Below are 12,894 nucleotides of genomic sequence, written 5' to 3'. Positions count from 1 at the left end.
AGTGTAATAGAGACGTTACTGGTGCCCGCTCGAGTAAATCAATGAACAATGGGATGACAGTGATAAAGTGATACAGTGATTGAGATGCACAGCTTGGTGGGTGGGGGATAGCTTATTCATTGACAGTGCACCTAGTTACCAAAAAATTTTTGAACATATGCAAGGAGATTAATGTCATTTTCAAGGATATTGCTAACAGAACATCCATTCTGAAGCTCATGGATTAAGGAGTCATTTTGACTTCCACATCTTACTTTTAAAAGGCTATAATTGCCATAGATAGTGATTCCTTTGATAAACCTGGGCAATTGAAAACTTCCTAGAAATGATTCACCATCCTAAATGCCATAAGAACAATTGTGATTTGTGGAAGTCCATCAGAATGTCAACATTTGCATTCGTTTATTTTAACATTTTATTTCTGAGTTGTTTTGAATTGTTTTGCAGTTCTGGAACCAAACCCAGGGCCTAACACACATAAGACTAGTGCTCTTCCATTTCAGAGACCTCCACAGCATGTGTGTGCTGCTCTGGTTTCACCCAGGGGTGATTGGAAAGCCATACAGTTCTGGGTCTCAAATCTGATGACTCTATGTGGCAAATATCACTCCAATTTTTTGAACTATCTCCCAGCCTTAGCTTGAGTTTGGAAGAAGTTGACTCAAACCTTTCAGGATAACTTAAAGACAATCAAGATGTAAAGACAATCAAGATGTAACTTAAAGGTAATTGCAGATTTGGTGGAAATAACAAGAGAACTAGAATTAAAAGTGGATCTTGAAAATCTTCTTTGGAGGCTATAGAAATAGTAGAGGGGTAAAGCACTTGCCTTGCACATACCTGACCTGGGTTCAATCCTAGACATCACATATGGTCCCCCAAATCCTGCTAGGAGGGATCCCTGAGTGCAGAGCCTGAAGTAAGCCCTGAGCACAACCTGTGACCCTCAAAACAAAAAAAGTTTAAAAAAATGAAGGTTTTTTTTAATTACTACATCATAATTAAACTTGAACGTGCGAGGAACTGCAAAAACTTGAATAGATGAGGAGTTCTTATGGGTGAGCAAAGGAAGTAGTTTCTTGATATGGAATCCACTCCGGGTGAAGATGCTGTGAATGATGTTGCAATGACAAGAAAGAATTTAAAATACCGAGAATAAGCACAGCCTGAAAGATCTGACTCCAATATTTAAAGAAGCTCTGGGAGTAAATGCTATCAAACAGCCTTTAGTGGAGAAGTCTTCCATAAACAAAGAGTTAGCAGATTCTGCACCTTGATTGTTTTATTTGAAAGAATTGCTGCATCCATCCCAGCTCTTAGCAGCCATCACCTTGCTCAGTCAGCCTCTATCAACATAGGGGCGAGACCCTCCACCTCCAAAGAGCTTATGACACACAGAAGGCTCAGATGATGATTAGCATTTTAAGCAATAAAATATTTTAGTTAATATCACACTCATATATGTGTACTTATGTATATTTTAGACATAATGCTATCACACACCTAATAGACAGTAGTATGAAATAAACACAAGCTTGATAAGCACTGAAAACAAAAAAAGTCATGTGACTACTTCATTGCAGTGAAGATTCTGCCTATAGTTCATGTTCCATCAGCTACCCTCAAGCATTCTGTGATATATCAATGGGGAAAGTGATGACAATGAGTTTCTTTCCTGTGTCCAGACCTTTTGCAGTGTGACTTTGTATCTCCTCATATCAAGAAGAGACTATCTTTCCCCATCGCTTGAATCTGAACTGGTCTTGTGAAGTGCTTTGGTAAAATTTGATAGAACAGAATATAATACAACTCATGAAGGGTCATTTCTGAACCTAGCATCAAGATGTTATATTCACTTCCATATGTCCTAGAAATCACGTTCACTCGCCATGTAAACAAGCTTAGGCTAGACTTCTAGAAGATGAGAAACCATATAGCCCAGGAATACCCATCAGCCCAACTAAGAACCAATGAAATGCCAACTATAGGATGAGGTCATTCTGAATCAATCAGTCCCCAGCCAACTCGTCAGCAAACTAAGGGTTCATGAGGTAAGCTTCATGATTAACTAGGCCAGACCAGACAAGAAGAATTACCCAGCTAGTCCATAGGCTAGTGAGAAATAATAAATAATAATGGGTTTTAAGATGCTGAATTGTGAGAAAAGTGAGTGGATACTCCCTTTGCTCTCGGTTCACTGGCTCTTGGTATCTTTCCAAGCCAAATTCCCACCCCAGCTACTCAAGTCTTCCAAATGAAGTTGCTACCTCTGCTTCTGTTACCATAACCTCAACAAAGCTTGGTCTCTGTAGTGTTTCCTGGAATTTCTTGTTTTTTATGTCCTTATTGTAGAGATGAGTGTGTTGGCTACTCTTTGTGTAGCATCTCAAAAAACTTCTTGTCCAAACCTATTTCTATAACCTATGCTAAGCTAACATGTTCTGGAAAGACTTCTAACCTGACCTGGGCTTCACCATTACAGTCAAGTGGAACGTCTTAAGAAAACTAGAAAACCTCATCAATGATCAATCCAGAAATGCTGGAAACTAAGGCCTTTTCGGAGTCAGGATAGTCAGTTCCCACCATCTCCCTCTACTCCCAGAAACCCTAGCAGCTATGCCATGTCCCACCGCTGCCACCATGGAAACTCATCTACCAGTCTTGTTCCAAAGACTCAAATAAATCTCTAAAGAGATCATCTAACTGCAAAAAAAATTTCTAACACCCATTCCTGGCTGAGACCTCCCAAGCTCTCCCAGGGGGAGGACCAGCTCCCACCCAAAGCCACGGTACCGCTCCCACACCCCAAAGACGCTGCCTAGTTAAAAATTTAACTCCAGTTGAACTGCCTAGTTAAGAATTCTGGATTTTCTGGAATGTGCAGCTGCAAATGAGGCCACAAAACAACTTCAATATCTACAATACTAACATCACAGTAGTAGATGGATGGAATGTGACAAAAACAAACCAATCTTGACTAACAAAAACATTAACACAGAAGGTTAACTTGCAGCAATAGCTGAGTAGACCCCAAACAAGAACTCAAAGTCTCAGTGGTGAGATACAACAATTTTCACAAATTTCCCTCTGCAGAAATATTTTTTGATCCTCTTGTTAACCATTTAGGTGTAACAAGCAACATAAAATAAGTCATTGTGGCCCGTTTTGGGGACAGGGTTAAAAGAGGGTTGGGAAAATGGAGACAACTGTGGAAGGAAGGTGACAGTAGAGTTGAGATTGCTGTTGGAATATTACAAATTCCTGTAACAAATTATCATGAACAATTTTGTAAACCATGGTGTTTAAATGAAATGGTGGGGAGGGAAATAAAATAGAAAAAAGAATGCTGGAAGCTAAAAATCTTTGTGTGTTTCCTTGACCCACAGGGGATAAAGGTCAATGAATGAATAGTCCTCCCTTTCCCTCCCTGCCCTCCCCCCACCCCCACCCCCGCCCCGCGCCAGCAGAGAATCCCGAAACGCAGTTGAGAGGGCTCCTTGGAAGGACGCGGTGGTACTGAGTTCTGTAGCATTTCCAGCTTGGTGACATATTTTGTATTTTGCTCTTCCTTCTTCCTTGTTTCACTCCTCCTGTCTTCCCTTCTGCTCCTGGGTTCATCACATCCCCAAATAAACTGCCTGCTTGTGAAGATTTGCCTCAGGTTCTGTAGAGGGGTTCAGATTAAGACAATAAGAAACCAAGAGGCAAAGATGTTCATTTTCTTGTTCTAAGAGCACAGATCCTGCAAATGGCCAAACATGATCTGTTACATTAAATATTTAATACGACTTAACTGGCTGATCAGTATTTCTCCCAGCAGTCGGAGGACTCAAATACACAGGGCGTCAAAACTGTTTTTTAAAGTGTATTTTATGAAGGGATGAATGTGGGAGCGATAGCACAGTCATAGGGCGTTTGCCTTGCACACAGCTGACCCGGGTTCAATTCCTCCGCCCCTCTTGGAGAGCCTGGCAAGCTACCAAGAGTATCTCGCCCGCATAGCAGAGTCTGGCAAGCTCCCCGTGGCATATTCGATATGCCAAAAACAGTAACAAGTCTCACAATGGAGACGTTACTGGTCCCTGCTTGAGCAAATCGATGAGTGACAGTGACAGTGAGTGTTGGAACATTGTATGACTGAAACCCAGTCATGAACAACTTTGCAACTCTGTATCTCATAGTGATTCAATAAAAAAAATTTTGAATAAAAAGTAAAATTGTATTTTATTTAAATTATCTCTCTTATGTTAGAATACATTCTCCATGTGAGAAACAGAAGTGATACAGAGGTAGTTAGATGTTCTGTAGCTATCTCCTCTAACCTCCAATCCCTTCCCTGAAGCATCCTTTTTTTTTTTCTAGGCATTTATTCACATGCTTGGAATTGTTTTGCAAGTATATCTTTAGCAACTGCAAATGTGTTCTCTGACATGTTCTTTAACATTCACCACTTTATCTTGGAGATCTTTCTTTTCTCGTTCCCTTTCTTTTCCTTCTTTTTATTATACCATAGGTAGTATTTCAGATAGTATTTCAGAACACGGACAAACCATCATTTACCATTCTCTCCCAGCAGACATTAAGGCTGTCTCTAATCTTCACATCTTCGCTATTATTTACATTGATGTAACTGTGCTCAGACAGGCCAAAGCTTCAGTGACTTATTTGTTTGCCCTTTCCCCCAGCTAGGGAGCAGTTACCTCTGACCTCCCCAGACGGTTCCATCTCTGGGAATCAGGATCCCAGCCAGCGTCTGGAGAGAGGCCAGGCCAGGCTCTATACATGCCACCAACCTGCTGACGTAGTTTTCTAAACTTTGCAGGTGGGGCAGGGGAGTGGAAGGAGACTCAGAAGACCTAGGACCCTTATCAGCGACTCTGCATCAACTAGGCTCTTGATTCAACGCCAGAACCTAAAGATGTGCTGCTGTCTGGGCCCTGCAGTGGCCGAGAAGCCTTGGCCACCCCAGCTGATGTCCAAGGAGTCACTTGGTGCTGGAACCCAGGTCAGACACATGCTAGGCATGTACCCTAACCACTGTGCTGTCTCCCAGCCTACTCTCTCTATTCTTACACAAACGTACCTCCTGGCACACAACTGGGAATTCATGCCAATTTCCAGCCCAGCAATTTTAACTCAGTCTGTCTAAGAAGTTGCCTGGAGATGTATATTTTTACTGCCACCCCTGGATGCTGGCAGTCAGCCTGTCCACACTGGGAACCAGAGTCCTGGAAGCTTGGATGGGGTGGGAGGCTTTCTGGTCCGAGGAGCTGAGGGCATAGTGAGTTCTTTCCCACCTGACGGGGAGATACAGAGAGTGGGATCCATCACACTGAAGCCCACCAGTTGGGTAGAGCCCCGCCAGCCCTTCCTTCGTCTCCCCTTCCTCACACTAATTCTTTGCCCTCTAGACTTTAAAAAAACACACACACTCACAAAACAGGTAAGCAGAGGGCCGCTATATTGGGTGATGGCGTGGGTCATCCCGGTGTCACAGGTCAGGCCGCAGCACTACAGGCTGAGGAAACGCACGAGCTCATTACAATAGGAGTCACAAGGTGCCGGTGGTGGGCAGGGAGGCCACGGACCCCAAAGGTTCTGGACAAGAAGCAGCAGCTGAACTTGGCACAGGGGCTAGGGCAGGGGCAGGGTGAGGAGGGGGAGAATAGGTGGACAGAATGTGCAGATCACATGTGGGGGGGGGGATATGGAGTAGAGGCTGTGGTGGTATCTGCTGGGTACCAGTATCTGGGAGAAGAGCAAAGGGCAGGTCCACGTCTGGCTGCCCCTGCACCAGATGAGAGCAAAAATGTGGTGTCTGGTGGTGTGGGGTAAAGGCAAGGGTAGATACCAAAATACTCCAAAGGCAAGGTCCCAGGTGCTGGGAACACAACAAACTTCTTTTTTCCTGTTTCCAGAAAGCTAAAGGCTGAAGACCTGAACACTTTTCGTGCAGTGGGTATCCCTCCTGGATGTGCCACGTCATCGTTGTTTGTTCAGTGGCTTCGAGGAGCAACTAGTCTCGAGAGGAGTGAGCCGGGAAACAGATCAGATGCTCAGTGGGGATGAGACTGAACAATGCCAGGAGGAAAATGGACTTTCTTCCTCAGGAAATGGAAAGGGCTCCCCAGGTTGAGTGGTCAGACCCAAAAGATGGCTGGATGTTCCCCCAAGAGAACAGGAGGAGGAACAGTGCAAGGAGCAGCGCATCAAAGAAAACCCAAGCAAGGCGTGGGGTGTGAACCAGTATGACAAATTCTGGGTCCTAAATGTCCATGTCCTGAGATTCTAGCTGTGCAGAGAGGTTTGGGAACAGTGAGGCTGGTTGGAAACAGCAGATCACGTGACAAAGCTGACATTATCCAATGAAGAGTAAGGGCTTGGGCTGAGGATCAAGAAAGAATTCTGGGGGCTGGAGTGATAGCACAGCAGGTAGGGTGTTTGCCTTGCACGCGGCTGACCCAGGTTCGATGCCCAGCATCCCATATGGTCCCCTGAGCACCGCCAGGAGTGATTCCTGAGTGCAGACCAGGAGTAACCCCTGTGCATTGCTGGGTGTGACCCAAAAGGCAAAAAAAATAAAAAGAATTCTGTACCAGAAAGAGATCTCAAACGGGCGGACAGGCTGTGCGTGGGTGAGGTTCCCAGCCTGATGGCCAATACCGCATGCCCCTCCCCCTAGCACCGTAGGATGCCACCTTGAGGTTCCCAGCTCCACGAACCCAACATTTCAATCACCAAGGTAAGAACAAGAAATGAGGGACCAGCAGAGAGTATAGTGGTTAGGGCACATAACTGGCAGGAACCTGATCTGGGTTCAATTCCCAGAACCTCATGGTTCCCCAGAATTGCTTGGGGAGGTCTGGAGCCTCCAAGCACTGCCAGGTGTAGCTCCAGAGGCCCTCCCAGCACTGTTCGCCCAGCCTCTCCTCAATTGCCAAGGCAAGAAGAAGAGATGATGGGGAGTTGGTCCAAGGCCATGAGGGGGCTTAGAGGGACGAGACAGGAGACAATATGAGCAACAGCCAGGAGGGAGGTTTAGCCAGTTTGCTGATGGATGGAATGAACAGGGTGAAGTAGAGGAAACTTATGCCTAAATTCTGGCTTTGGGGCCCCACCTATATCCCAGACATGGGGTGGCTAAAAAGTTTCCATTAAAATTCAAAGAGTACACACACCCCTCTGACTGAGCATTTTGCATCAAGTTACAGACCGAGGAGACATAAGCAAGGACATTCACTACCAGATTGCCTAAAAACACTGAAGAAGGAAAAAAAAAAAACCAACTAAGATCCTGGCCAGAACAAATTGGCCAAAAGGCACATGAGAAAATACTCTGCATTGCTAATCATCAGAGAAAACGCAAATCAAAACGAGAAGGTACCCTCTCGCTCCAGAGAGACGGGCACTCATCAAAAAGAACAACAGGGACTGGAGCGATAGCACAGCAGGTAGGGCATTTGCCTTGCACGCAGCCGACCCAGGTTCGATTCCCAGCATCCCATATGGTCCCCTGAGCAGCACCAGGAGTAATTCCTGAGTGCAGAGCCAGGAATGACCCCTGAGCATCGCCGGGTGTGACCCAAAAAGAAAAAAAAAAGAACAACAGCAACCAGTGTTGGTGTGGATGCAGGGGAAAGGGGACTCTCACCACCGCTGGTGGGAATATGGACTAGTTTCGCCTCCTTGGAAAAGAATACAGACATTCTTCAAAAACCTAGGAATTGAGCTTCCACATGACTCAGCAATTCCACTCCTGGGAATATACACCAAGGGCCCAAAAACACAATGCAGAAAAAGACACATGTACTGCTCTGCTCTCTATAGCACCATTCATAATAGTCAAAATCTGAAAACAACTCAAGTGTCAAGGAACAGATGACTGGATCAAGAACCTATGACACATATACACAATTAAATACTAGCAGGCCATAAAAAAGATGAAGTCATACCATTTCTGCTACCTGGATGAATCCGGAAAGTATGGTGTTGAGTGAATTAATGAGTCAGAGGGAGAGAGACAGACACAGAGTGATTTCTCTCATAGGTGCAGTTATAAGGAAACATAGTAGGGGAATAACAAAAGGCCAAAGGTAACGGTCAGGGAAGGGAACAATATGACACTGGGGGGAGGAAGTGGTCACTCTGGAGGAGATGGAGTGCTGAAAGGAGATTAAAGTGCCTACCAGGTCAGGAGGGTAACTGGGGACATGAGGGGACCAACGTGAATGCTGATGAAGGGATTGGTATTTGAACATTATATACCTGAAATTCAATCATGCATAACTTGGTAACTTTGTACCTCATGGTGATTCAATTAAAAAAAAAACACACAATAAAAACAAAAAAAGATCCTGGCCAGAGAGCCAGCTCAATGCGTATGTTTGTATATGGGAGGTCTGGGTTCAATGCCTACTACCACGTGGTCCCCTGAGCATTCTCAGGAGCACAGTGGCACTAGAGTACCCCAAAACCAGATTTTTTTTGAAGAGAGAAAGAAAAATTGGGGGCTAGAAAGGTCGCTCAACAAACTAGAGCCCATTCTTAGCTTGCAGGAGGCGTAGGTTTGATCCCCAGCACCCCATGGTCCCCCAAGCACCTCTAGGAGCCACCCATAAACCAGGATTAGCACCTGAGCACGCTGGATGTGACCCCAAAACAAAGACAAACAACCCAACAAAACCCAAAATCCTAGGGAAACAACAATGACTAAATAAAATACATGCACGATGTTTAATACTAACAATAGAAAGAATAAGGGGGCTGGAGCAATAGTACAGCAGGTAGGGCATTTGCCTTGCACGTGGCCTATCCAGGTTCGATTCCCGGCATCCCATATGGTCCCCTGAGCACCACCAGGAGTAATTCCTGAGTGCAGAGCCAGGAGTAACCCCTGTGCATTACTGAGTGTGACCCAAAAAAAGCAAAAAAAATAATAATAATAATAATGAAGGGGGAAAGTAGAGTGTGAAGAAATGTACAGATGTGACAGAACCTCAGAGGTAGTTATTCCCCTCTCGTCCCCATACCTGCACGAGGAGGAGGAGGAGACCAGAGGCTGCACGTGGGCTGCAGTGTTTGTACACTTGGTTGCGGTGCTCCCCCAGGCTTGCCCTCCCTGAGTTCAAGTAGGGCGTGAACATGCTCTTGGCTGAGGCATGCAAGTTATGGTTGTGCTGCTCACACACATGCTCTCCAGAGGCCACACCCCCTTGGTCATGGGGCTGTCCTCTCCTTTTTTATTAGCTGCTGGACTCCGTAGAGGAAGGTCCCATCCCTATTTTATGTGATGTTGACACATACCTGTCTGTAATGCAGCCAGAAATCACGTCCGGTGCTGGGGATCCCAAACGGCACGGCGGCAGGCTCAAACAGCGGAGCTGCCAGGATTGTTCTTGGCAAATGAGTGGCACCAGGGATTTGAACTCGTGGCCATACAGTTGAGGCAGGCTCTCTCTAAACCCTCGCTTCTTAAATGGTGGGATTACAGAATGTAATGTGGGGGTTGCAAACACACACGCACACACACACAGAGTCAGCATGGGACAATTGAGACACACCAGTTCCCTTTCCTTGTATATCTTTTGGATGTGGGTATACATGCAGAAAATCTGCACAGATGTTCAGAGAACATGAAAGTCACACTAACAGTGGTCCAGGCTGAAATTTATTTTTTCAACATCAAAAGAAAAAAATGTTATGTTATCCAAACACCTGTTGTTATTGGTTATTCAGTTGTCTTATTTTGGGCACTTAAGGTCATTCTTTTGGAACAAGCCCATGAGGCTTACAGCCTACCAAAGGAATTGGGGACCCACCCCCATATCCTTCTTATACAGAAAGAGGAAGGAAGACCTGGGGCTGGAGCGATAGCACAGCGGGTAGGGCATTTGCCTTGCACGCGGCCAGCCCAGGTTTGATTCCCAGCATCCCATGTGGTCCCCTGAGCACCGCCAGGGATAATTCCTGAGTGCAGAGCCAGGAGTAACCCCTGAGCATCGCCAGGTGAGACCCAAAAAGCAAAAAAAAAAAAAAAATAGAGAAAGGAATACCCAATACACTTATTCTCACTTCAATACACCAGAGCTGAGTTGGGCAGAATCCTAGGAAATCAACCCCATGTCTGCCTGTCACCCAACCTACAACAGGCTGACAAGCCTTTGTGGCACCCTGTGATCATTTCAAGATCCCCATAACCATTTCTCCCAGACCCATTCCAAACAATCTGCACCCCACACTTTGAATTTTTGTTGTTGTTATTGTTGTTGTTTTCATTTGGTTCCATCCCTGGAGGCGCAGTATGTCCAGGGGTCACTCCTGGAGGTGCTCAGGGACCGCTGAAGTGCCAGGGCTGGAACCCTGGCATCCCACCTGCCAACCCCCTTGGCTTATCTGCCCGGCCCCTCCCTACCCCTCTTCCAGAGGCAGCCTCTCCAAATCTTTTTGACCGACAGTTTGAACTTCAGGAAGAATTTGCCCCGTGACAGAAGCTGAGGGCCAGGGAGGGGGTGGGGACAGCTGGCATGGGCACCTCCAGGGAGGGCAAGAGACTTCTGGGGAGGCTTCCAAAGTCCGGCGTCAGGTGCCAGGCCCTGTTGTCAGTGCCCAGGGTGTGGCCCAGCCCGGCCTGCAGGTGGGGGCCGGCCTTCCTAGCCGCTGGCACAGGTCCCACCACTCTTGATTCGGGCAGATAAGCTGCACACTGGTCTCTCCTGAAGGTGGTTGAGGCCCTTCAGTTTGGTGTGTACAGAAATACTGTCAGCTTGCTTTCTTATGGAACAAAGTTTTCTTCCGTGGCCTAACTTTAGAACTAAAGGAAAAACAATCTAAAAATGACAGAAGTCCACATCCAGGCTGCAGCTAATGACATATTGGCAGGACAAGCTGGGGTGAGTGGAGTGTGCAGCTCTCCTGCCAAGCCCTGCCCGGGCAGCCTGGGAGGGAGCGGCAAGGGGGCACCCCTCGGGGGAGACTCAGTCCCAGGTGCCGACCTTCCTGTTTTACCTGACTAATGTCCCTATGCCATTCCCTGCTGTCCTTCTGTCCTCTGCCTTACCATTTCCCAAAGCCACTTCCTGTTCCCAGGTTTGTCCCAAACACATACACACACACACAGACTTGGACCCAAGTGCCCCAAACGTTGCAGGGACAGAGAGCAGCAAAAGGGTGCCCTTAGCCAATTACTCAAGGCAAGAGCGATAGTATGTCATTCAGCGGGCATGGGGTTTGCCTTGCATGCAGCCAACCCAGGTTCAATCCCAGGCTTCCCTATGGTCCCCTGAACACCAGTAATTTCTGATGGTATAGCCAGGAATAATTCCTGAGCATCACCAGGTAAGGCCCCAAACAAGCAAACAAATAAACAAAAGAACTGGAGCTAAGGTGAGAAGGTACCAGTCTTAGTTCTTCCTATTAGGTGCAGGGGAATCCTCTCAGATCTTCCACATCTCTGATCTGGTGCCTCTGACATGTGCAATGGGAACACAGGTGCCAGTGATCAAAGTCCCCGCTCCGTTGGGCTGGTACACGGAACACAGACAGTAGGTGTGTCAGGGGTGGGAAGGGCCTCTGTGGGTAGTAGAGATGGTAACATTGATGGCCTAAAGGAACGCAAACATGGAGCCCTGCGGTCACTGGGGAAAGCCAGTGCCCATGTCCCGGGGGGGGGGGGGGCTGCTCAGTCTGTGAAAGGAAGCAGCACAGCGGGAGGGAAGAGGAGAAGGGCAGGAAGAGGAGAGAAGAAGATATTCTGTGGAGTGGGAGAAAACATTTACACACAGTACTTCAGATAAAGGGCAAATAAACAAGGGGCCTGAGCGACAGCACAGCAGGTAGGGTGCTTGACTTGCACGTGGCTGACCCGGGTTCGATCCCTGGCATCCTATTTGGTCCCCCGAGCACTGCCAGGAGTGATTCCTGAGTGCAGAGCCAGGAATAACCCCTGAGCATCGCCAGGTGTGACCCAAAAAGCAAAAAAATAAAATAAAATAAGAGCTAATAAACAAGATACATAAGGCACCCACAAAGCTCAACAACAACAATGCCAATAACTCCATCCAAGAATGGGAGAGGAGACGAACAGACACTTCTCGAGGACATATGGAAGGCCAGAAGGGTGGGTTGGCTGGTTGGGGGGTTATACCTGGCAATGCTGAGAGGCTACTCCAGCCTCTGTGCTCAATGGCTACACCCAGCTCCATGCTTAAGGGTCATTCCAGGCCTCGGGGGACCAACCCAGGCCTCCTCCTGCATGTAAGTATTTTCTCTTCACATTAAACTATCACTCTGGCCCAGGACACAGGCTTTCACTAAGGTTTGGAGTCGTGGGAGGGTCTTAAGCCAAGAGCAGGAATATGGTCTCAATTACCCCTTGAAGTGTTGCTCTGGCTGCTGGAGCCAGAACCCGAATCATCCAGAGGGAGGGGCTGGGAGGGGGGAGAGAAGCCAAGTGGAAGAGAGGAGAGGAGACGCCAATGATCCGTGATCAGGGGACAGGCCCTCTGGGAGCATGGAAGGAGGGTGTAGTCAGGGGGGTTGAAGTCACATGGGATCCCACTGCAGAATTAGAAAAAATGAATCCCGCTCCCAGAAGGGAAAAATAAAATACAGTGTTGGAGCAATGTTACTGCAGGGAGGTCACTTGCCCGCACACACAACAGACCGGGGTCTGATCCCCGGCATCCCATGTGGTTCCCTGAGCACCGCCAGCAAAGATTCCCGAGTACAGAGCCAGGAGTAACCCTTGAGCACTGCCAGGTGTGCCCCATCTCCAGAAAAGGGAGTCTGGCCCCAAGCAGTTCAGAAATTCAAATTGCTGGAAACTGGAGGAGGCGGATTTCAGGACAGAGGCAAGCTGTTCCATCTCCGATATGACTTCACGGAAGAAACTCATCT

The sequence above is a fragment of the Sorex araneus genome, chromosome 3 (genome assembly GCF_027595985.1).
Source record: "Sorex araneus isolate mSorAra2 chromosome 3, mSorAra2.pri, whole genome shotgun sequence".
Lineage (NCBI taxonomy): Eukaryota > Metazoa > Chordata > Mammalia > Eulipotyphla > Soricidae > Sorex > Sorex araneus.
Note: the sequence above shows the minus strand (reverse complement) of the source record.